We start from the raw sequence: 26,069 nt of genomic DNA, 5'->3' as shown, positions 1-26,069 counted from the left end.
GTTAATAAAGGAAGGAATCACTGTAATACAGAGAAATGATATTGGGTCAAAAGATCAGGATAATGAAGCAGTTTAGGTGGAGGTAAGGAATAATAAGGGGAAAAAAACACTAGTGGGCGTAGTCTATAGGCCTCCGAACAGTTGCAACTCTGTTGGATGGAGTATCAATCAGGAAATAGTTGAGGCTTGTAATAAAGGAACATCTATAATTATGGGGGATTTTAACTATCATATTAATTGGACAAATCAAATTGGGTAGGGCTGCCTTGAGGATGAGTTCATTGAGTGTATTAGGGATGGGTTTCTTGAGCAGTATATAACTGAACCGACCAGGGGGCAAGCAACCTTAGATCTGGTCCTGTGTAACAAGACAGGATTAATTTAAAATGTCCTAGTAAAGGATCCCCTTGGAATGAGTGACCATAACATGGTTGAATTCCTTCTTCAATTAGAGGGTGAGAAGGTTGGATCTCAAACAAGCGTGCTAAGCTTGAATAAAGGAGACTATGAAGGTATGAGAGCGGAATTGAGTAGAGTGGATTGGGAAAATAGATTAAAGGGTAAGATGATACATGATCAGTGGTGTACATTTAAGGAGTTATTTTACAACTTCCAAAAAATATATATTCCACTGAGAAGAAAAGGGTGTAAAAGAAAAGACAGCCATCCGTGGCTAAGTAAAGAAATTAAGGATAGTATTCGACTAAAAACAAGGGCATATAAGGTAGCCAAATCTAGTGGGAGGATAGAGGATAGGGAAAACTTTAAAAGACAGCAAAAAATAACAAAAAGATTGATTAAGAAAGAGAAGATAGATTATGAAAGTAAATTAGCAAAAAATATAAAAACAGATAGTAAGAGTTTTTATAGTTATATAAAAGGAAAAAGGGTGGCTAAAGTAAATGTTGGTTCCTTAGAGGATGAGACCGGGAAATTAATGGTGGGAAATATGGAGATGGCAAAAACACTGAATGAATATTTTGTATCAGTCTTTACAGTAGAGGACACTAAGAATATCCCAACACTGGACAAACAGGGGGCTATAGGGGGGGAGGAGCTAAACACGATCAGAATCACTAAGGAAGTGGTACACGTTAAAATAATGGGACTCAAAGTGGATAAATCACCTGGACCTGATGGCTTACATCCTAAGGTCTTGAGGGAAGTGGCGGTCGGGATTGTGGATGCATTGGTAATAATTTTCCAAAACTCCCTGGACTCAGCAAAGGTCCCGGCAGACTGGAAAACTGCTAATGTAACACCCTTATTTAAAAAGGGCAGTAGACAGAAGGCTGGAAACTATAGACCGGTTAGCCTAACATCTGTGGTAGGTAAAATTTTGGAGTCCATTATTAAGGAGACAGTAACAGGACATTTGGATAATCATAATTTAATAGGACAAAGTCAGCATGGTTTTATGAAGGGGAAGTCATGTTTGACAAATTTGCTGGAGTTCTTTGAGTAAGTAACATATAGGGTGGATAAAGGGGAGCCAGTGGACGTAGTGTATTTAGACTTCCAAAAAGCATTTGACAAGGTGCCACACAAAAGATTATTGCTTAAGATAAAAAATCACGGGATTGGGGGTAATATTCTTGCATGGATAGAGGATTGCCTATCTAACAGAAGGCATAGAGTTGGGATAAATGGTTCATTCTCAGACTGGCAATCAGTAACTAGTGGTGTTCCGCAGGGGTCAGTGCTGGGTCCCCAACTCTTTACAATCTATATTAACGATTTGGAGGAGGGGACCGAGTGTAACATATCAAAGTTTGCAGATGATACTAAGATGGGAGGGAAAGTAGTGAGTGTGGAGGACATAAAAAACCTGCAAGGGGACATAGACAGGCTAAGTAAATGGGCAGAGATTTGGCACATGGAATACAACACTGGAAAGTATGAGGTTATGCACTTTGGCAGGAAAAATCGTAAAGCAAGTTATTATCTTAATGGCAAGAAACTTGAAAGTACTGAAGTACAAAGGGATCTGGGGGTCCTGGTGCACGAAACTCAAAAGGTTAGTATGCAGGTGCAGCAAGTGATTAAGAAGGCCAATGGAATGTTGGCTTTCATTGCTAGGGGGATAGAATATAAAAATAGGGAGGTATTGCTTCAGTTGTACAAGGTATTGGTGAGACCGCACCTGGAATACTGCATACAGTTTTGGTGTCCATACTTAAGAAAAGACATACTTGCTCTCGAGTCAGTCCAAAGAAGGTTCACTCGGTTAATCTCGGGGATGAGGGGATGGACATATGAGAAGAGGTTGAGTAGATTGGGACTCTACTCATTGGAGTTCAGAAGAATGAGAGGCGATTTTATTGAAACATATAAGATTGTGAAGGGGTTGGATCGCGTGGATGCGGGGAGGATGATCCCGATGATGGGTGAAACTAGAACTAGGGGGCATAGTCTTAGAATAAGGGGCTGCTCTTTCAAAACTGAGATGAGGAGGAACTACTTCACTCAGAGGGTGGTAGGTCCATGGAATATGCTGCCCCAAAAAGCTGTAGAAGCTACATCATTACATAAATTTAAAACAGAAATAGACAGTTTCCAAGAAGTAAAGGGAATTAAGGGTTACGGGGAGCGGGCAGGAATTTGGACATGAGTCTAGGATCAGATCATCCATGATATAATTGAATGGCGGAGCAGGCTCGAGGTGCCAATTGGCCTACTCCTGCTCCTATTTCTTATGTTCTTATATTCTTATTATGGTACCCCCCACAATGGTGATGAGTGTGAAAGGAATGGCTTGGTCATTGTATGGATGCTTTATGGTGTTGGTGTGGGGTGGTGCCAACCTGATGCATCATGTGGCAACCAGGGTGTACAGTGTAAAGTTATGTAAATCTGGCCATGATGAAGCCATCCCTGGCCTCCCGGGCAGCAATGTGCTTGGTGTAGTGTCCAAGGATCAATAATACTCAGACTGCAGGAGAACAATAAAACAGGTATTTACTGAACAGAGAGTAATTCCAGACTGAAGTACAGAAGCCTGCTATGGCTTTATATACAGGGGTGGTCACTGCCGGTACTGCAGTATAGAATCAGTTCTTCTCTTAAAGGTACATACACAACAATTCCTCCCCTTTTAGATAAACAGTACATAACATTCATTTAACAACTAAATAATAACTAATTACAATTACAATTTTCTCTGTACGATATACATCAACTGAAATAATCATTTATAAGTTCAGTCTTTGAGGAGGCTTCCTGATCCTGACTGGATAACGCCTTTCTCGAGTATCCTGTTCTTGCGGCGGAGTTGATTCTGGCTCATTGTCATTGGTTGGTTCGCCAGCTTCCAATACCATTGCTTCTGAGGTAGACGCAATCTGTACTTCGGGTTGATTACCAGGTGCACCTGCTCGTGGTATGGGTTTGGCTTGTTCCTGTGACTCGAGAATTTGGTCAGCATGGCATCTCACGATGCTCTCTCCAACGTCCACTGTGTACATTAGTGGTCCCTGCTGTATGCATACCGTTCCTGGCTGCCATTTTTCTGTTCGGTAGTCGCGGGCCAAGGATGGTTGCCCTATCTTGAAGCTCCTGGTTGGCTTCTCATTTATGTGCTGGAATTGCTTATCCTCAACGTCTCGTCTTATGTTTGGTTTGAGCAAATCCAGGCGACATCTTAGCCTTTGGTTGAAGAACATTATGGCTGGAGTTTGGTTGGTGACTGCATGTGTCGCATTCCGGTAAGCAAACAAGAAATTATCCACCTTGTGTTGTAGTGGTATGTCGTCATTATGCATTGCCTTCATTGCCTTTTTAAAGGTCTGAACAAACCTCTCAGCCAATCCATTTGTGGCTGGATGATATGGGGCAGATGTGTAATGTTTCACCCCATTATTCCTCAGAAACCCCCGGAAATCCTCAGACACAAACTGTGGCCCATTGTCAGAGCAAATCTGTTCTGGCAAGCCATTCCAGGTGAAGCTGGTCCGTAGGACTGCAATAGTTTTCTCCGTGGTGGTGGAGGACATTTTGATGACCTCTGGCCATTTTGAATGGGCGTCCACAGCGATTAGGAACATTGAGTCCATAAATGGACCAGCAAAATCAATGTGTACCCATTGCCATGGAGATGAGGGCCACTCCCATGGATGTAGTGGGGCCTGTGGTGGAGCGTTTTGGACGTTCTGGCATCCTGTGCATCTCTTGGTCACATCCTCGATTTCTTTATCGATTCCCGGCCACCACACAAACGCCCTGGCTAGGCTCTTCATTTTTACCCCTCCCAGATGACCCTCATGAAGCTCATTGAGCACTCTATCTCTCAACTTGGATGGAATTACTACTCGGGATCCACACATCAAGGTCCCCCGGCACACTGACAGCTGTTCTCTCCTTGGCGAGAATGCTGGCAACAATGAGTCGCCATGTGCTGGCCATCCCTTCACCGTCAAATCATAGACCCGAGAGAGTGTCGGGTCATTTCGGGTTTCCTTCTCTATACTTGAGTTTGTAACAGGTAGACATTCGACTATGGTCGCATGGAATATCTCAACAGAGTCCACTGCAGTTGCTTCCTCTACTGTAGGCAACGGTAGGTGCGACAGCCCATCAGCGTTTCCATGCTGTTTCATACCCTTGTACTCTATGTCGTACTGACGTGCCCCTAGAAAAAGTGACCATCTTTGCAGCCGTTGCGCTGTCATCACCGGAACGCCCTTCTTTGGGTTAAAAATGGAGACCAGGGGCTGATGATCAGTCAGTAGGGTGAATTTCTGCCCGTGCAGATAGTGATTAAACTTCTTCACCCCCCACACCTGGCTGAGGGCCTCCCTATCAATCTGGGCATAGTTACGCTCGGCTGAGGTTAACGAGCGCGACGCAAAGGCTATTGGCCTCTCTGAACCGTCAAGGAATTTGTGTGACAGCACCGCTCCGATGCCGTAGGGAGACGCATCACATGCTAACCGAATCGGTAGTGTTGGATTGTAGTGGGCCAATACTTCTTTTGAAGTGATTAGGCATTTACATTTCTGAAAGGCACGCTTACACTCATCACTCCATTTCCATGTTACTCCAGTTTGCAGTAGGGCATTCAGTGGGTGCAGAATTGTAGATAAATTCGGCAAGAACTTATGGTAGTAGTTCACCAACCCGAGGAACGACCTCAGTTGCGACACATTTTCCGGTGCTGGAGCCTTGACTACAGCCTCAATCTTGTCCGGCGACTTATGCAACCCTTCCTCATCAATCATGTGGCCACAATACGAGATTTGTCTCCTGAAGAACTCGCATTTGGGGCGGTTGGCTCGTAGCCCATATTCCTGTAATCTCGTGAGCACCTGCTCCAGGTTGGCAAGGTGTTCACTGTCATTTTTGCCCGTAACCAGGATGTCGTCCAAATAACACTGGGTCCCCGGGATCCCTTGCAGGACTTGTTCCATCGCCCTCTGCCAAATAGCCGGGGCTGATGCTACCCCGAATACCAGTCGATTGTACTGGGAAAGGCCTTTGTGAGTGTTTATCATGAGGTATTTCCTAGATGCTTCTTCCACCTCCATTTGTAGATACGCTTGGGCCACATCAATCTTTGTAAAGTGTTTCCCTCCAGATAGTGAGGCGAAAATATCTTCTATCCGTGGAAGTGGATATTGTACTGTGTGCAGGACTGGGTTCACAGTTACCTTGAAGTCCCCACAGATGCGAACCTTCTTTGGTTCCCCAGGCGTGCTGCTCAATGATTTCTTCATTACAGGAACGATGGGTGTGGCCCACTTGCTCCAGTCCACCTTGGACAGCACACCCGAACGCTCCAGACTCTCCAGCTCTGCTTCAACGGCTGGGCGGATCGCATAAGGTACCGGTCTGGCCTTAAAAATTTTTGGGTTTGCGTTATCTTCGATTTTTATCGTTGCCGTTACTCCTTTTAGAGTCCCAAGTCCTTGTTGGAACACTTCTTTCGCGTCAGTTGGAATTTTTGACAGTCGTCCAGGTGTGACGTCATCATCCTTTTTATCAGTCACAGTTAGCGCCTGAATGGAATGCCAGTCCAATTGTATTTTTCGGATCCATTCACGTCCCAATAGTGGTGGTCCTCCATCCGGTAGTATATATAGATACAGTTTCTGTGTTTCCTTGCCGTTGTATTCAACTGGCACCCTTATTTTTCCTCTGGGTAGACTTTTTGCCCCGTGTATGTCTTCAATACAATGGATGTGTCCTTCAAGGGTATGTGTGAGAATAGCCGCTCATAGTCTCGTCGATCCATAACAGTTAGGGCTGATCCTGTATCCAATTCCATCTTTACTTGGGACCCTGCTATCATGAGGGTGACCCAAATGGTTCGGTGATCCTCCTTTGCGATCACGTTGTGTAACTTTAGACAACTTAGTCTCCTGCTCCCGGAGTCATTATCACTCTCCTGATCTTCCGAACTACTGTCTGTCATTTTTTTTACTTTCTTATACTTTTCCTTAGTAGTTCTTGTAGTGTTGGTTTTCTTTCCCGACCTGCAGACTCTTGCTATATGTCCCATTTTCCCGCATTGCCTGCATACTTTGTCCTTAAACCAGCAGTCCTTCTGATCATGGGTTTTTCTGCCGCAGCGATAGCACTTTTCTACTCCATACGCCATTTCGTTAGCGCTGTATTCTTGTGGTTTCTGTTGTATTTCTGCAGCTCCGCATACTGCTGCTTCATAGGATACTGCCATGCTGAAAGCCTGTTCTAGCGTCAGGTCCTTTTCCGAAAGTAGTCGTTTCTGGGTTCCTTCACTCTGGAGCCCGCAGACAAACTTATCCCATAAGGTGTCTGCCAGTCCTGCTCTGAACTGGCAGTGCTTCGATAACTTGCGTAGTTCCGTAAGATAGTCAGCATTGTTCTCATCTTTGTGCTGGTTTCTTTTATGGAACTTGAATCTTTCTGCTATCAGCAGCGGTGTAGGGTTTAGGTGTTCCTGTAAGATATTAACAATCTCTTCAAAACTTTTCTCCATTGGTTTAGCTGGGGTAATTAAATTCCGCAATAGGCCGTACGTTCTCGCGCCCATCAAATTTACTAATACCGACGCCTTCTTTCCATCGGCCACCTCATTGGCATTGCAGCACACTTCAATTCTTTCCACATACGTGGTCCAGTCTTCTACCTTGTTGTCGAAAGCAGTGATACTGCCACTCTTCGGCATCTTGGGTGATTTAAAATGGCACCTCCCGCGCTTTTTCTTCTTCCCCAATGTAATAAAATGGCACCTCCCGCGCTTTTCCTTCTTCCCCAATGGAATAAAATGGCGCCTCCCGCGCTTTTCCTTCTTCCCCTTGCTGCCACGCTGCTCCTTGCATTCTATAGGGCAATGGAGGCGACCCGCGGCTTTGGCGCATCTCACTTTTCCTTCCCCGCATTCTATCCTCTCCACGCTGCCCTGTTCTTGAGCACCGACCGCGCCCTGTGCGCTCCACCCTCTCTCTCTTCCTCCCGACGACGCTGCACGGCCCCTTTGCAGAGCCGCTCGATCGAGCCCGAGCCCGCCACAGTCCGGAAGGGTCAGCGCACTACCTGCTACCAGCACGACTTGCTGGAACACCTCGACTGGGGAGCCAGGCCCAGCTCTGCACAGCCTCCCCTGCAACTCTCCGATGGATCCCTGGGCAGTTGCCCGCGGTCGACGCCCGCCATTCTGCCTTCAACCTCCAAGAAGCTTCTCTTCAGGGAAAAGATCCCCGTGAGGTGATGCAGTACTGCAGGTGAGTTCAAACCTGCCCGTCGCCAGTGTAGTGTCCGAGGATCAATAATACTCAGACTGCAGGAGAACAATAAAACAGGTATTTACTGAACAGAGAGTAATTCAAGACTGAAGTACAGAAGCCTGCTATGGCTTTATATACAGGGGTGGTCACTGCTGGTACTGCAGTATAGAATCAGTTCTTCTCTTAAAAGTGCATACACAACACTTGGGTGCTGAGACCCTCTGTCCTGTGCAGCATCAGTTGATTGCGGAGAAGATTGGTGTTGTTGTTGATGCTGCTGGTGTTGGGGCTCATCGTGGTCCGATTCTGAGGACCAAGACGAGGCTGTATAAATGGCACCCATGTCGATGGAATAGATGGCAGGTGCAGTACAGATGACAGAAGCGATCTGTCAATGGTGAGAGAGGTAATGAGGTGAGACTGGATGGAGACTTTGGTGGAAACACTTGCAGCATCCTGATTCTGTTCTGGAAATACAGTGAGGAGCAGCTTGTGGCTGAAGAAAGTGATCATTCAGGTGGGAGCTTTTACTGTACATTTGAAGCTGTCAAGGAATCAGCTGGAGCAATGGCCACTAAACTCCCGCCTCAGGTTGACAGGCGTGGTCTCCGAACAACGTGGTTCCCGTGGCCATGAAGTTAAAGTTAAAATGTAAGTTAAAAAAGCCTGTTAAAGGTCTGTTAAGTCGATTATAATGAGTTTAATTGAGTCACCCCCCTGCTCAGTGGTGACAGACGTGTCATCGGGAAAGGCGTGTTGTAGCAGGTTCCTGACCCACTGTCAATAAAAAACACTTTCCCACCCAACCCGCCACCAATCCCGCCTGCTGAAACCCAGAAAATTCCGGCCAATGCCACAATCGTATACCTTCATTTGACAATATTGTTAGTAGAATAGTTAATCCTCTGATTCTATCACAAAACCATGGCAATTCAAAATAAGTAATTTCAAAAAAAGCACTTCATTCAGACAACACTGGGCAAGTAATCCAGAGGCCTAGACTAATAATCCAAAGAACATGAGTTCAGATCCCTCCATGGCAGTTTGAGAATTTGAATTCAATTTAAAAATCTGGAAATAAAAAGCTGGTATCAGCAAAAGAGACCATGAAGCTGTTGGATTGTCGTTAAAAAACCCAACTGGTTCACTAATGTCCTTTACGGAAGGAAACTTGCGTCCTTACCCAGACTGGCCTACATGTGACTCCAGGCTCACACCAATGTAGGTTTGACTTTTAATTGCCCTCTGAACTGGCCTAGCAAGACACTCAGTTGTACCAAACCATTAAAAAGAGCATTGTGGGAACATCTTCACCACATGGACTGCAGCAGGTTCAAGAATAAGGCCTACCACCACTTTCTTAGGGCAACTAGAATTGAGCAATAAATGCCGGCCTTGCCAATGATGCCCACATCCTGAAAATGAATAAAAAAACACTGCAAATGAGTTTTCTTGTCCGGGTGTGACTATCCTGTGAGCACCACAGATGAGTCACTTGCCTAGGTTAGCACTCATGTGTTTGATGCAGAACAATTGCTTGAAATGTTGACTATTTCATAGCTATGTCAAATAATGTCAATCTTTGAACATCTAAACTTGGCAATTGGCAGAAAATTAAACAATGAAAACTAGTACTCCAGAAAAGGTAAGAAAAATGCTTGAACATACTTTTGTTTAAAAATTATTAGAAACAAGTTAAATAATAACCAACGTAAAAAATAGAGAATGGGGCAGAAAAAGATAAAGGGTGTGATTTTCCTCCGAGCTGCTCCCACTCAATCACAGTAATTCCACCACAGCAGAAACCCCAGAATGATGAACAGAAGAGTTTTCATTTAAAATAAAATGTATTTAGTACTTTTTTAGTGTTTGTTGAGAAAACAACCCCCCAAAAAATGGTTAGCCCAGCAAGGCTAGAATTTCCCAGGACTGCTGGCAGTATAAGTATAAATTACTCACACTAACAGAAAAAAATAATTACATGGACAATTGTTGTCTCCTTATCAGGAATGCCATTTTACATATAGACTGGATGAGTATACTGCAGCTGCAGGCTCCCACAGTGTGACCCTGTTTGGTAGGCAGAACACAGGAGACTAGACTTTCTTATTTAGCATAGAAAATTAGAATAAATTAAGCAAAAGCAATCAAAAATCAGGGTGGAGACCGTGTAATTTTCCAGTGTCATTTCCTTGTACAGTGTTACTAACAATATGAATTGGACAGGAGCAGCAATATTATGTAACTATTTAGCTTGTTTGAAACCATCATCGCAGGATTTTATATGTCATTGCTGACTTCTCAGGCAGCTCTCAGTTCACTTTCATTTGACCATGATCCACTGTGCTACCAATTTTTGACTCACAAAGGCTCGTCTCAAGGTGGCTCTTGGCTGATCAAGGCTATCCTCTGCAGCCATGGCTCCTCACAGCTTCACAGTAATCAGTGAAAGCAGATCTAATGAGATGTAAGCTTCCACCAGAGTAACCAGAGAGCACACTATTGGCATGTTGATGCAGGATTTCAGGTGCTTGGAATAATCTGGATGTGTCCTGCAGTAAAGCCTGGCTAAAGTGTTAAGGAGTATGATAATATGCTGCATGTTACACAACTTCACCCTGCTAAAAAAGACATTTGCATAGAGACCCTGCAAGAGCAAATCACCCAGTCAGAGCAAGAAGAAGAGGAGGAAGAGGCTGAAGATCTTGCCACCTCTGAGAGCAATCTGGATCTTTGGTAGAAGATCTCCTCTTAATGTGAAAAGCTACATTGCTCTCACAATCGTATCTACAACTTCCCTATTTCCTTCCACTAATTTGCCTTCACCCACTGTGCCTTAACTTACCCAATCAATTCCTAGAACTATCATGCCTTCCAACTATTGAACTATAATGCTATGCCTTACAAAGAACATTCTCTGTACAAAAACTAACCACAATGTAAACTACTTTATTACCTTATATGTAATTTGTTCCCCAATGCTTGTCCTTGCTGATAGTGCATGTTGTATGTCTTCTTAAATCTAGGTGTTACCTTAGGGGCAGGATGGTGCTGGCAGGAGGTTTGGATATATTGCCATCCTGAGATGTAGCAGCATCCCATGTGTCTACTGCAATCATGCCTCACTGCTTGACATTGCCTTGCTATGGCCACTGATTGGCATAACTGCAATGAGATGGCGACAATGAGATTAGAATCATCTTCATGGTTCTCTCTGGACAACCCCCAGGCCTATTAAAACTGGAATCACAGGCATCTGTGGTAGTAATCTGGGAATGGTAGCGAAGTGGTAATGTCACTGGGCTAGTAATCCAGAGGCCTGGACTAATGATCCAGAAACATGAGTTCAAATCCCATCACCAGCAGCTGGGGTATTTAAATTCAGTTAATTAAATAAATCTGGAATTAAAAAGCTAGTATCAGTAATGGTACCCATGAAACTATCGGATTGCCGTAAAAACCCATCTGGTTCACTAATCTCCTTTCGGGAAGGAAATCTGCCATCCTTACCTGGTGTGGCCTATATGTGAATCCAGACCCACAGCAATGTGGTTGACTCTTAACTGCCCTCTGAAATGGCCTAACACACAGTTGTAACTAATCGCTACGGAACACAATAATACGAATGAAATCAGATGGACCACCCGGCATCGACCTCAGCACCAGCTACAAACATGGCAATGGCACACCAGCCCAGTCGACTCTGCAAAGTCCTCCTCACCAACATCTGGGGACTTGTGCCAAAATTGGGAGAGCTGTCCCACAGACTAGTCAAGCAACAGCCTGACATAGTCATATCTTTCAGCCAATGTCCCAAACTCTTCCTTCACCATCCCTGGGGTATGTCCTGTCCTACCGGCAGGACAGACCCACCAGGGGTGGTGGCACAATGGTATACAGTCAGGAAGGAGTGGCCCTGGGAGCCTTCAACATTGACTCCGGACCCCAGGAAGTCTCATGGCTTCAGGTCAAGCATGGGCAAGGAAACCACCTACCGCCCTCTCTCAGCTGATGAATCAGTACTTCAATGTCCATCACCAAGAGTGGCTCGGTAGCACCACTACTGATCGAGCTGGCCGAGTCCTGAAGGACATAACTGTCTGTCTGGGCCTGCGACAGGTGGTGAGAGAACCAACAGGAGGGAAAAACCTGCTTGTCCTCACCAACCTACCTGTCGCAGGTGCATCTGTTCATGACAGCATTGGTAGCAGTGACCACCGCACAGTCATTGTGGAGATGAAGTCCCATCTTCACAATGAGAACATCCTCCATTGTGTTGTGTGGCACTACCATTGTGCTAAATGGGATACATTCAGAACAGATCTAGCAGCTCAAATTTGGGCATCCATGAGGCGCTGTGGGCCATCAGCAGCAGCAGAACTGTATTCCACCACAATCTGTAACAAAATGGTCCAGCATATCCCTCACTCTACCATTACCATCAAGCCAGGGGACCAACCCTGGTTCAATAAGGAGTGTAGAACAGCATGCCAGGAGCAGCACCAGGCATACATAAAAATGAGGTGCCAACCTGGGGAAGCTGCAACACAGGACTACATGCATGCTAAAAAGTGGAAGCAGCATGCTATAGACAGGACTAAGCGATCCCACAATCAACGGATCAGATCAAAGCTCTGCAGTGCTGCCACATCCAGTCATGAATGGTGGTGGACCATTAAACAACTAATGGGAGGAGCAGGCTCCATGAATATCCCCATCCTCAATGATGGTGGAGCCCAGCACGTGAGTGCAAAAGACATGCTGAAGCGTTTGCAACCATCTTCAGCCAGAAGTGCCGAGTGGATGATCCATATCGGCCTACTCATGAGTTCCCACCATCACAGAAGCCAGTCTTCAGCCAATTCGATTCACTCCACGTGATATCAAGAACTGGCTGAATGCACTGGATACAGCAAAGGCTATTGTGCTCCAGAACTAGCCGCACCTCTAGCTAAGCTGTTCCAGTTGTAGGGGGTGATGTGTTGAGTCAGCTTTGCTCCTGACTGTTTTGAGTGGTTCAAATCGCTCCCACACCCCTGGGTCCTAGCCTCCGGACTTAGGTACAGGCTGCAATACAAAATTGGAGTAGACAACTGGTTTGGTACAAGAAAACTGTGCTTATTAGAGTCACAATAAAATTACACTTAGATTTGCTGAAGTAGTTACAGACATTCAAGAGTACACTTAATTAAAAATGGGGAACACACGGTACAACGAGGGAAAATCACATTAATAATCCCCCTACCTTGTCCCACCCCCAATATCTGACTAAATTGTGCTAAAAGGGGCCAGGGATTATGCTCACCAATGGGGTTTCTTGACAGTTCGAATCCTGTCAGTTAAGCCGGTTGCATTTTTGTGGTTCGCTCTTTGTGCCCTTTGGGGCCTGTCATCGCCACGTGGTCCCAGTTTTAGAATCTGCGAAGGTTCTTCAGTTGGGTGGAGTCCGCTGATGCGGTAAGGGCACGGTTGTGAATTTGTCTGGGTAAGTACTTTCTTTCCTTAGTTAGAAATAGGGAATAAAGTTTTTGTTGGGTACTTTAGCTTGTAGAGTGGAAAACTTCGGGTTTTGTTCTTCCGGTGGTGGTCTGGTCATCGAGTTTTGTTGCGGTTGGGGTTCAGTTGGTGGTCTTCGGTGTCGGATTTGTCGCGGTGGCCTAGATCATTACCTGTGTAGTGGTAATGATCTGAAGGTATGGTTTACCCGGCCCTTTGTTACCGCGGTGCTCGTGGTTGGTCTTCGTGTAAGGCTGCGGTTGCGGCCCAGTCGTCTTTGGTCGAGCCTGCCCCACCGTGTCCCCTCGCCGTGATGTTCTGTGAGACTTCCGGTTGAATTCCCCTGTGTCCTGTGACCTTCTGTCTGTATCATGATGCGTGCCTGGTTACTGGTGGGCCTACAGTTATACAGTTTTTGTGTTTGTTATCTGCGTGCCAAATCAGGGTTACTTCTTTGTCTGATTTTTGGCGGGCTCATTAAGGTGATTATAGCCGTTCACCTTAACTGGTTTTTGGGTGGTTGTCCCATTGCTAAATGGTTTTTAATGTCTCGGTGTTTTGTTATGCATAATGTAAATCGGTATCTTCCTGTCTTGGTAGCTAGTTCGAAATGTAAGCAATTATATATGCATAGTCTTGATGGGCTTTGGGTTTGTGTAAGACTAAGTCGTTTCCTGAGTTGATTTGTTTTAAGGGAAGAATGCGTGTTCTGTCTCCTTCATTTGTCTGGTTTTGAAATAACAAATCGAAGCTGTCTCCCACAGGCCCAGGCATGTCAAGTTTGAGTTTTGAACTTGACATGCTGTGTGCAGGGCCCTGCTTTAACCTTGCAGGTTTTGCCATATAGTCCAAAAGCCATTGTCCTTCAGGGTTCCCTCATTTAATAACTTGTCCTTCAGGGTCCCTTATTTAATAACTTGGGAGATGTGGGAATTTTGAGAATCCTACACAGTACAGCTACAACACTGGCATCTATCCGACAATGTGGAAAACTGCCCAGGCATGTCCTGTCCACAAAAAAGCAGGGCAAATCCAATCCGGCCAATTACCGCCCCATCAGTCAACTCTCAATCATCAGCAAAGTGATGGAAGGTGTCATTGACAGTGCTATCAAGTGGCACTTACTCACCAATAACCTGCTCACTGATGCCCAGTTTGGGTTCCGCCAAGACCACCCAGCTCCTGACCTCATTACAGCCTTGGTCGAAACATGGACAAAGGAACTGAATTCCAGAGGTGAGGTGAGAGTGACTGCCCTTGACATCAAGGCAGCATTTGACCGAGTGTGGCATCAAGGAGCCCTAGTAAATCTGAAGTCAATTGGAATCAGGGGGAAAACGCTCCACTGGCTGGAGTCACACCTAGCACAAAGGAAGATAGTTGTGGTGGTTGGAGGTCAATCATCACATAACTGTAGGAGTTCCTCAGGGCAGTGTCCTAGGCCCAAGCATCTTCAGTTGCTTCATCAATGACCTTCCCTCCAACATAAGTTCAGAAATGGGGATGTTCGCTAATGACTGTAGTGTTCAGCGCCATTCACAGCTCCACATATAATGAAGCCATCCATGTCTGCATGCAACAAAACCTGGATGACGTTTAGGCTTGGGCTGATAAGTGGCAGGTAACATTCGCGCCACAGAAGTGCCAGGCAATGACTATCTCCAACAAGCGAGAGTCTAACCACCGCCTCTTGACATTCAATGACAAATCCCCCACCATCAACATCCTGGGGGTCACCATTGACCAGAAACTTAACTGGACCAGCCACATAAATACTGTGGCAACAAGAGAAGGCCAAAGGCTAGGTATTCTGCAGCGAGTGTCTCACCTTGACTCCCCAGAGCCTTTCCACCATCTACAAGGCACAAGTAAGGAGTGTGATGGAATACTCTCCACTTTCCTGGATGAGTGCAGCTCCAACAACACTCAAGAAGCTCAACACCATCCAGGACAAAGCAGCCCACTTGATTGGCACCCCATCCGCCACTTAAACATTCACTCCCTCCACCACCGGCGTACTGTGGCTGCAGTGTGTACCATCTACAAGATGCACTGCAGTAACTCGCCAAGGCTTCTTTAGCAGCACCTCCCAAACCCGCGACCTCTTCCACCTAGAAGGACAAGGGCAGCAGGCGCATGGGAACACCACCAGCTCCAAGTTCCCCTCCAAGTCACACACCATCCTGACTTAGAAGTATATCGCCGATCCTTCATCGTCGCTGGGTCAAAATCCTGGAACTCCCCACCTAACAGCACTGTGGGAGTACCTTCACCACACGGACAGCAGCGGTTCAAGAAGGCGGCTCACCACCACCTTCTCAAGGAGAACTAGGGATGGGCAATAAATGCTGACCTTGCCAGCGACGCCCAGATCCCATAAGCGAACAAAAATCAAAATCTAAGCATCCATGGGAGAAGCAGTAATTCCCCATAGGGTTTCTGGAATGAGGACCACCATTGCTGCTGCCCCTGGAGTTGCCACATGCTCCATGGTGGGCTGCAATGTTGCAAAACCATCACCCCCAGTTGTACATGTGCAGAGAGTGGACTCCTCTACCCAAGTTGCCATCAGCAGCACATTTCTTGGCATGGTTCCCAATGAGTGCACCAACTCTCAACACACAGAAAATGTCCTTTTAAATATAGGTCTCATGAGGCCCAATCTCTAGGCTCATCAGCTAAAGCAGGGTGAAAACTGGTCCACTGGACAACAGGCTATTCCTCTTCCACTAATCCTTTGTGCTCTGTGTAAAGTCTGTGGGTTGTATAGCGAAGTAATACACAGACTACAAGAGTAACTTTAACAGGACTTTACCATTCGAAGGTCAGGGCGAATCTGCCCAATAAATTCTGCCACAGCACTTATATACCGGTGTGGTCACCGTCGGTATTACAGTATACAGCAGCCAGGATAAAGTAGTGCCACACCTAAAATAGTTCTCTTAAAGGTGGACGGTTACATACAATAGTTCTCTTAAAGGTAGAACAGTTACATACACTACAATCCTCCCTTTTTAGCTTACAACATACTTATTCCCCATTAACATAACATCATAACATATCCAACTTCATGTTACAACAGTTCACAGAGGTAGTCTCTGCGGAAACAGTTCACAGATTCAGTCTCTGCGGGAAACAGTTCACAGATTCAGTCTCTGATCTTCTTGACTCAGTCCGGACCACGCCTCCGTGGTGTAGTCGGGTCACCTTGCTAGAGGGACTCATCCCATAGTCCTTCCCTAGACTTAACAGCTTTACTTCCATCACTTCTGAACCAGCATTGCTGACTTTTTAAAACAAACAAAAAACAGTTGGATTGCCTTGGGAAATTTTCCTACTTTCCAGCTGATTTGGCTCCGTTCGGGGGACCACGTGTGTGATCGGGTAGAGGTAATAATGGTTCAGATGGTTATCATCTTCTGCTTCGTCTTTTCCTTTTTTGCTTCTTGGAGACTCTCGGGGCTCCATTGTCAGCTGCCAGCTGTAACGCCACCATCTCCCTATGTTCCTTTGACTTTAAGTGATTCATCCTGATTTCGGCACTTTGGGAGTTCTCGGCACAAGCTGGGCAGACCAGGTCCTCGTAATATTCAGTGTCACTCAACAGATCATGGTAATATTCGGTGTCGTCCTGAGCTAGGCCCGCGAGAGGGTCTTCTATTTCCTCCTTACCCAGCTGGACGTTAGCCGACTTTTGTTCCAAATCCCGACATCTGTCCTGAAGAGACTTCATCATGCGTTCAGATTCATCCCGCTTTTTCTGGGCTTCCTGCAAGTCTTTTACCAATGACCTCATTTGTGATTTCAATACTTCAACTTCATTCGGAGATTGATTGATCGGACTATTCAATCCCTCTACTGAAGTAGCTGTTTCAGTATTCTGTTGTTCTACATTGCCGTGCGTCAGCGTACTTTTGGCATCCAAGGGCTGTTCTGCTGCAGACTTCTCAGTCTGGGTTGCCACCTCAGCACTTCCAATGACTTTTGAGAGCTCCCTTCCCTTTGGAGATTTAGGCTCGTATTTAAGTTTTTCCCATTTTAGAGTTTTATCCCTCAGCATATGAATGAGTTGGCTGACTGTTAACTCTTCTGCCATCATCCCTTTTCCATTAACTACAGGGCTGTTTAGAACCTTGTCCTGGGGCTCCTTTGCTGCTTCTACTTCGCCATCATCCGCAGCCCCCACCATTCGAATTTCCACAATTGAATCGTCCGGTGATGCTGCACCCAACTTCAGTAGGAGCTCGGAAGTCATGTCGACCAATTCCGCCTTTTCTGCCTGCAACCTGCTAACAAGCGCCTTCAGTTGTGGCACATCTTGTTCCACCAGATTAGAGCACGCACCTTCAGCAGCCGAATCAGCTTTGATTCATTTGGCCTCCTCGTGCAGATGGTTTGTGTGCCCCTGCTCCCTTTTCTCCCTCAGCTGCTTCTGTTGTCTTCCCAGATTCTCCCATTCGGTATCATAGAACTTTTTCATTGCTTTCGTCTCTTGCTCGAGACGGCAACTCAGTTGTTCTAATTGCTGTCGTAATCTGAAATAAGTTTGCGTTCGAGCTTGATGTTCCTCAGTAATATATATGTCTGTAACTTGAACAGACTCAGAATTCTCTGTCCAACTATGTTGTTGTTGTTCAGAGGAATTCTGTTCTGAAACTTTGTTCTCCTCTGGAGCATAAGCCTTTATGTACGCATTCGTTCTACCAACCTTAGTCAGCAAGTCCATTTTAGACTTGTCTTTCATGCTTGGGTTGGTCTTATCGTCATCCGTTTCAGAGTCTGAGCTGATTGTCTGCCCCGAGTCCTCACTCGTTATTGCTTTTAGGTAGTGCCATTCCATGTCTATTTTCTTGATCCACTCCCGTCCTAGAAGTGGTGGTCCTCCCTCAGGTAGTACATATAAGTCCATTCCTGGGTGTTCTTTGCCCCTGTCTCTCACCTTGACTCTTATCTTTCCCATGGGGTATACTTTATGCCCCGTGTATGTCTGCAATACGAACTTGGTATCTCTCAAGGGTATATGTGAGAATAGCCGGTTGTAATCCCTTCGATTTATGACTGATAGGGCTGATCCAGTGTCCAATTCCATTTTCACTTGGACTCCGGCTATTTTTAGCATGACCCAGATAGTTTGTAGGTCAGCTTCCTTACTCACATTGTGAATTCTCAGACTACCCAGTTCCTGGCCGTTTGGGTCTGAATCTGAATTATGTTCATCTGAACTCTTCTCAGACACCTTGTGTACTTTGTTGTACTTTTCCTGTGATGGCTTTTTTTGGTTGTTGGTCTTCTTCCCTGACCGGCATACTTTAGCGATGTGACCCAGTTTGCCACATTTTCTACATTCCTGGTTTTTAAACCAGCATTGGTTCCGGTCGTGTGTTGTCTTCCCACAACGATAACATTTCGTTGTACCCGAAGTAATTTGATCCACACTGAGTACCGCTGCCTTTAGCTGCATTTCCGCAGTTCCTTTCGCGGCGGCTTCGTGTGATGCTGCAATAAGGACAGCCCTATCAAGTGTGAGGTCGTTCTCTTCGAGCAGTCGCTTTTGCGTTCCTTCGACAACCCGCACACGAACTTGTCTCGCAATGCCTCTGTCAGATTTCCTCCAAACTGGCAGTATTTCGCTAATCTACGCAGTTCGACCAAGTATTCCGCGTTGCTTTCCTCTTTCCGTTGCGTTCTCGCATAAAATTTGAATCGTTCCGCCAACATCAACGGTGTGGGGTTCAAATGATCCTTCAGGACAGCAACAATATTAGCGAAAGTCTGATCCGCCGGTTTAGCTGGTGATAGAAGATGCTTCAATAGGCTGTATGTCTTCGCCCCCATCGCGTTTAGCAAGGTTATAGCTTTATCATCATCTTCTATTTTATTGGCCTCACAATATATCTCGATACGTTCTACGTACGTGGCCCAATCTTCCACCTCGGCATCGAAGTTGTTGATGTTACCATGCTTAGGCATCTTCACTATCTCTCACTATCTTTCTGCGAACAACAGAATTTCTCTTTAACTTTTTAACTTTTTCTTTTTTTTTTTTCAAAAATGGCGGTTTCCCGCGCTTGTCTTCTTCCCCGCCTACTGGCAAAATGGCGGTTTCCCGCGCTTGTCTTCTTCCCCGCCTCCGAAAATGGCGGTTTCCCGCGCTTGTCTTCTTCTGGTGGGAGGGTAAGCTTTGCCCTCGGGCGCCGACCGCTGGTTTACGGGGTTTGCGGTCTGTGCGCCGGCTTCAGTTTATTCTGAAGCGCGCGCTAGAAAAGCCGATCGCATTCCCTGTTCCCCCCCCCTTCTTTTCGGCAGGGGCAACCGGCGCTGGGGACAACCAGTTGGCGTCGGACAGATCCAGCTCCTGGTCCTTCACGGCAGCTGCTGTAAGCCGCTGGCCGGAACCTCGCTCGGTCTCTCTCTCGGGCTCTGTCTCTCCCGCTCGCGCGGCTCTCGCTCGCTCTTTCTCGGGCTCTGTCTCTCCCGCTTGCGCGGCTCTCGCTCGCTCTCTCTCGGGCTCCCAATCGCGCCTCCCAGCCCTCTCACAGTCCGTGTTTCCCTCCCCGGCTGCGGCTGAGTTCTCCGCGATTTATTTATTTTTATCTTCCCGCGCCTTACGATCCCGGTCGCAGCGCCTCGTGGCCACGGTAGTTGTCCGGCCTTTTTCGCCGTCGCGGTCTAGCCGTCTCACAATGCTCCCCAGCCCGCTTGTACCGCGGCTTCCGTGCTCCACGCTGCCCCGTCTCAGCGCCTCTGGGCCCGACTTCTGTCCGGCTCCTTTCCCCCTCGACCGTGGTTGAGTTCACTGCCCTTATCCTCCGTTTATTTTTTTTTCTATTTTCCCTTTACTCACAGTCACCGTGGCCGACTTGCTTCTCGTGCTGCTCGGCTCAAGCACCACCGTGGCAGAAGGGACAATCCGTGCCTGTTGCTGATGGAAGGCTTCGTGTCTGAAGTCTTCCTTCTTTCTTGCTGTGCAGACTCGAATTTTCTCTCAGCAGAACGACGAGGGCGGTTGCCTCTTCTCGACGCTTCGTTAACTGCTTCGGACGTATTGCTGCACGCAGGGTAAGATCGAACTCGTCGCCACTGTAAAGTCTGTGGGTTGTATAGCGAAGTAATACACAGACTACAAGAGTAACTTTAACAGGACTTTACTATTCGAAGGTCAGGGCGAATCTGCCCAATAAATTCTGCCACAGCACTTATATACCGGTGTGGTCACCGTCGGTATTACAGTATACAGCAGCCAGGATAAAGTAGTGCCACACCTAAAATAGTTCTCTTAAAGGTGGACGGTTACATACAATAGTTCTCTTAAAGGTAGAACAGTTACATACACTACACTCTGTACTTTACCTAATGCACTCTCTTTAACTCACCACATAAATCCCCCAAAGAGGATGTGTCTGAGCTGTGGTTGTAAGTGGTAGAGTAAATGATGGTGTATGTTGGGAAGGGCTTGCATTGCTTTATGTAATTAGTCTGTGGTAGACTGCAATGTAAGCTCACTATAGATTGCAGTAGATTGATTAATATGGGAAATAGCTTCAGTATATGTTTTGTCACCTGTCAGTGGAGGAGAGAATAATAAGATGATGAGAAAAGGCAGGAGAATGTTATCACAAATCCTGAACTGGGGTCATTCCTCCTACTTCACCATCTCCAATCCTTTCTATGGTGTCTCTCCTCAGGATTTGCAAGATTTGTTCCTCGTACATGGTTACAAGACACACGTTAGAGCATCCTCCTCTTGTTTGTGTTTTCCCCCTTTCCCAGCAACCAAAGTAGAAGCAGCGAGAGGTTGCAATTGTCATGATGACATACAATGTACATGCAAGTGTACATGTGCTAGGCCAACGTAGCAGAGCCTGGTCTCCAATTGTCTTGGATCCCCTTGTCATTGGACCAAGACCTTGCTCTGTCAAACCCGTGTGGTAGCTAGTGTGCAATGGCCACCCCACGGTAAAAGAATTCACGCACAGGCATCTTCCACCCTTTAAAATGAAGTTTGGGACCTGGAACGTCAGGACCCTCATGGACAACCCCAACAGTGACAGACCGGAATGCCGTACTGCTATCGTTGCCCGGGAGCTCAGACGTTTCGACATAGACATCGCCGCCCTAAGCGAGACCCGGCGGGCAGGGGCAGGCCGCAAGGTGGTGGTTACACCTTCTTCTGGAAAGGCAAACCTGAAGAAGAACGCCGCCTCCATGGGGTAGGCTTCACCATAAAAAATGAGCTTGTTGAACATCTCAGACTGTGGAATAAATGAACGCCTCATGACTCTACGGCTCACCCTAGCACGGAACCAGTGTGCTATGGTCATCGGTGCATACGCCGCAACACTGGAAGCCACAGACGAGACCAAAGAGGAATTCTACTCGAGCCTCGAACAAGCCCTGTCTTGAGTCCCAATGGGTGACAAGCTGATCCTCCTTGACGACTTTAATGCCAATGTTGGAAAGGACACAGACCTCAGGGGAGGTGTGATCGGCAGAGAGGGGGTAGTGGAAGCCAACTCCAACGGTACCCTCCTCCCGACGAAATGCTTAGAACATGGCCTTGTCATAACCAACACCTTGTTCCATCAGAGAGACAAATACAAGGCTTCATGGCAACACCCTCGCTCCAAGCACTGGCACCTGCTGGATTATGTCATCGTCCGAGCGAGGGACCGCAAGGACGTCCACATCACCTGTGCCATGACAGGAGCTGATGACTGCTGGACAGACCACTGCCTAATCCACTCTGTCATCTCCATCAACTTCGCCCCAAAACAGCGGCGGCAACAGAAGCAATGCCACAAGAAAATCAACGCTGGAGCACTTGAAGACCCTGCTAAGAAAGCCCTATTCATCCTACGTCTCACAACCAACCTGACGACTCCCAGTGATTCAGAGACACAGAGTGTCCACAGCAGCTGGTCTGCACTCAAGGCCTCCATAATCAGCACCCGTGAAGAGACGTTCAGTCACTCGACCAGGAAACACCAAGACTGGTTCAACAAGAATGACCAGGAGATCCAGGAGCTAATAAGCTGCAAACACAAGGCTTTCCTGATCTGGAAACAGCAACAGAGCTCGAGAGCAAGAAAGCAGCTCTACAGACGCCTGAAGGCCAAGGTCCAACAAAAAACCCACGACCTAAAGAACAGATGGTGGGTGGAGAAAGCGCAGGAGATCCAGCAGCTAGCCGACAACCACGACGTGCATGGATTCTTTAGCGCAGTCAAGATCACCTACGGCCCAAGCACACAAGGTCCTACCCCACTGTGGGCCAAGAACGGAGAGGTACTCATAAAGGACAGAGAGGCAGTCAGTGCCCGCTGGAAGGAGCACTTCGAAGATCTCCTTAACCGAGACTCTGTCTTCGACGCAAATGTCCTCGACTCCATCCTGCAGCATACTACCTGCCACCACCTCAGCACAACCCCAGCCTGGCATAAGGTTGAAAAGGCCATCCGACAACTGAAGAACAACAAGGCCTCAGGAGCAGAGGCACTAAAACATGGCAGAGAAGCACAATTGGTGCGAATACATGAACTCATTTCTCTTATTTGGAAGGAGGAGAGCATGCCAGGGAATCTCAGAGATGCCGTAATCGTGATCATCTTCAAGAAAGGTGACAAGTCCAATTGCGGTAATTATAGAGGAGTCTCCCTGCTGTCTGCCACAGGGAAAGTCATCGCAAGAATCCTCCTCAATCGCCTTCTCCCAGTGGCTGAAGAGCTCCTCCTAGAGTCGAAATGCAGATTCCACCCACTAAGGGGCACAATGGACAAGAGAAATGCAGGGAACAGCACCAACCGCTGTACATGGCCTTTTTTGACCTCACAAAGGCCTTCGACTCCGTCAACCATGACGGATTATGGAGTGTCCTCCTCAAATTCGGCTGCCCTCAAAGGTTTGGCACCATCCTCTGCCTGCTTCACAACAACATGCAAGCCGTGAACCTGACCAACGGATCTACCACAGACCCAAATCACGTGCAGACCGGGGTCTCGATCTTCCTGGCTACAATGCCTCATCTCACCCTCAGTAAGCTTCCCGCTGGAGTGGAGTTAATCTACAGAACAAACGGGAAACTGTTCAACCTCCGTCGCCTCCAGTCCAGATCCAAGGTCGTCCCATCCTCTGTCATCGAATTACAGTATGCAGACAACGCTTGCATCTGCACACACTGAGGCCGAACTCCAAACCATCGTCAACACCTTCACCGAAGCGTACGAGAGCATGGGCCTTACACTAAACGTCCGTAAGACAAAGGTCCTCTACCAACCTGCCCCCACCACACAATACTGCTCCCTGATTATCAAAATCCATGACGAGGCCTTGGACAACGTGGACCACTTTCCATATCTCGGGAGCCTACTGTCAACAAGGGCAGACGTCGATGAGGAAGTCCAACACCACCTTCAGTGTGCCAGTGCAGCCTTCGGTCGCCTGAGGAAGAGAGTGTTTGAAGACCAGGACCTCAAACCCGGCACTAAGCTCATGGTCTACAGAGCAGCAGTGATACCCGCCCTGCTGTATACCTCAGAGACATGGACCATGTACAGCAGGCACCTCAAAGCACTGGAGAGGTTGCACCAATGCTGCCTCTGCAAGATCCTGCAAATCCATTGGCAGGATAGGCGCACCAACGTCAGTGTTCTCGCTCAGGCCAACATCCCCAGCATCGAAGCTTTGACCGTGCTCGATCAGCTCCGATGGATGGGCCACTTCGTCCGAGATGTAAGCGGTTTTCGATCCTAGCCCAATTGCTAGACGGACGGTTCGAATCGCCCCCGCCTTACAAAAGTTCTACACCCGGGAATTATTATTCAGAGTGTAAATGAAATAAGTCACGGACAGGAATGCTTCGGTGAAAATTCAAACTTACATTTATTTGGTCTAACATACACTGGCTAAAACATGCACTGCAAAATGAAATCACTGTCCCTGTGGAGAATAAAATTCAGATTACAATCAACATACATACAGTACAAAACTGGGGACTATAACAATCAGTAATTCCCTTGTTGCTATGGTGGACTATAATTCCACCCCTATCAACGAATTACCCAGTTGCATAAGCCCCTTTGCCTGGCTGAACCAAATGAAGCTCCCACCCTTGGAATAGCCCAAAAGCTTCACTTCTGAGAGACTATGCTTACCCCCACACATGGTCAGTTTCGATCGCTTTGCTCGTCGGCTTCTCTGGTACTTCTTTTTAGTTCAATCTTGTAGGAGCAGGGAGCGAGAGAGAGAAAGAGAGAGAGTGGTGGAAAAGAGTCTGGTCTAGAAATTCAGTTGCGTTCGCCAGCCGCTAACGCCATAAGAGGGGTAGATTTGCAGCGCTAGGCACTTAGCGCCCGGGCGCAGAACGATCTGCGCCTACGCCCAACTTCAGTTGACATTTAGCGCCGGCGCAAAGTGTTTGCGCCCGCTCAGCTGCGCGCGCAGCTTATGACGTCATTTCGTCGTGCAACGCTGTTTGTGCGCCCCAAACCGGAAATTCAGTGGCGCCCGGCCAATGTGGGCGTGGCGCTGTTAAGAACTGTGAAGTGGAACGCAACAGAGGCCCCGTGGGCCTCGGGGAGCGCTAATTAAAGGGCACTTACACTGACCTATAAAGCCCAGCCATTTTGCTGCAATGACTTCAGTGCTTTGGATTTCTGGACAGAGACCAAGGAACAGAGCTTACTGATTTGGGACAACATAGGAGAGGTATTTTTGGCTTCTGGCCAGAGCTTGGAAATTTGAATCATTGTGATTTCACTGTTTGCAAGTTTATTATGGGGGCTGTATGGGGTTCCAACCCTCAGTTCCAGCATTATGTGCGAAGGGCTCACAGACGCTGTGTGAGAGGGCCAGCCATGCCTAGACGCAGAGGGGCCATCAGGCGTTGGCAACATAGGCCTTACCCACTCAGGGAATACCGGCAGCAGGTGTCCTATCTCACCATGACTGCCGTGCATTGTGTTAAGAGGCTGCGCTTCAGAAGGGAGGCGGTTGCAGAGATCTGCCAGCTGCTTCACAGAGATCTGCATCCACAGCTGATGTGCAGGACGTCTCTCTCGGTGGAAGTGAAGGTCACGGTGGCTCTGAACTTTTATGCAAGCGGCTCCTTCCAAGCCGCTGCTGGGGACATAGCGAACATCTCCCAGTTCGCCGCGCATCGCTGCATCCGGCAGGTCACCGATGCACTTTTCGCGAGGAGACACCAATTCATCTCCTTCCCCATGACCCTAGAGAGGCAGGAGCAGCGTGCAGTCGGATTTGGCAGGATCGCGGACTTCCCCATGGTGCAGGGCGCCATTGACTGCACGCATGTGGCTATGCGGGCACCTATCGACAATGCCGAGAATTACCGCAACCGGAAGGGCTACCATTCCCTCAATGTACAGCTGGTGTGTGACCACAGGCAGCGCATCCTAGCTGTCAATGCCCGCTTTCCAGGAAGCAGCCACGATGCATTTATCCTGCGCCAGACTACTGTGGCTGACATGTTCGAGGCACAGCCTCCACCACGGGGATGGCTTATTGGGGACAAGGGCTACCCTTTGTGTACATGGCTCATGACCCCGCTCCGCGCGCCCAGGACCCCTGCGGAGGAGGCATACAACGAAAGCCATCAAGCCACAAGGAACATCATAGAGCAAACGATTGCCGTCCTCAAGCAACGGTTCCGCTGCCTGGATCGCTCCGGCGGATCTCTACAGTATTCGCCGGATAGAGTCTCCCAGTTCGTCGTCGTTTGCTGCATGCTGCACAACCTGGCTATCCGCAGGACTCAGGCACTGCCACCTCACGTTGGACCACCACCTCAGGAGGACGAGCAGGAGGACCATGAGGAGAAGGAGGAGGAGGAGGAGGAGGAGTACCAGCCCAGGA

The sequence above is a fragment of the Somniosus microcephalus genome, chromosome 10 (assembly GCF_052327205.1).
Source record: "Somniosus microcephalus isolate GS21.2 chromosome 10, FLI_Smic_1.0, whole genome shotgun sequence".
NCBI lineage: Eukaryota > Metazoa > Chordata > Chondrichthyes > Squaliformes > Somniosidae > Somniosus > Somniosus microcephalus.
Note: the sequence above shows the minus strand (reverse complement) of the source record.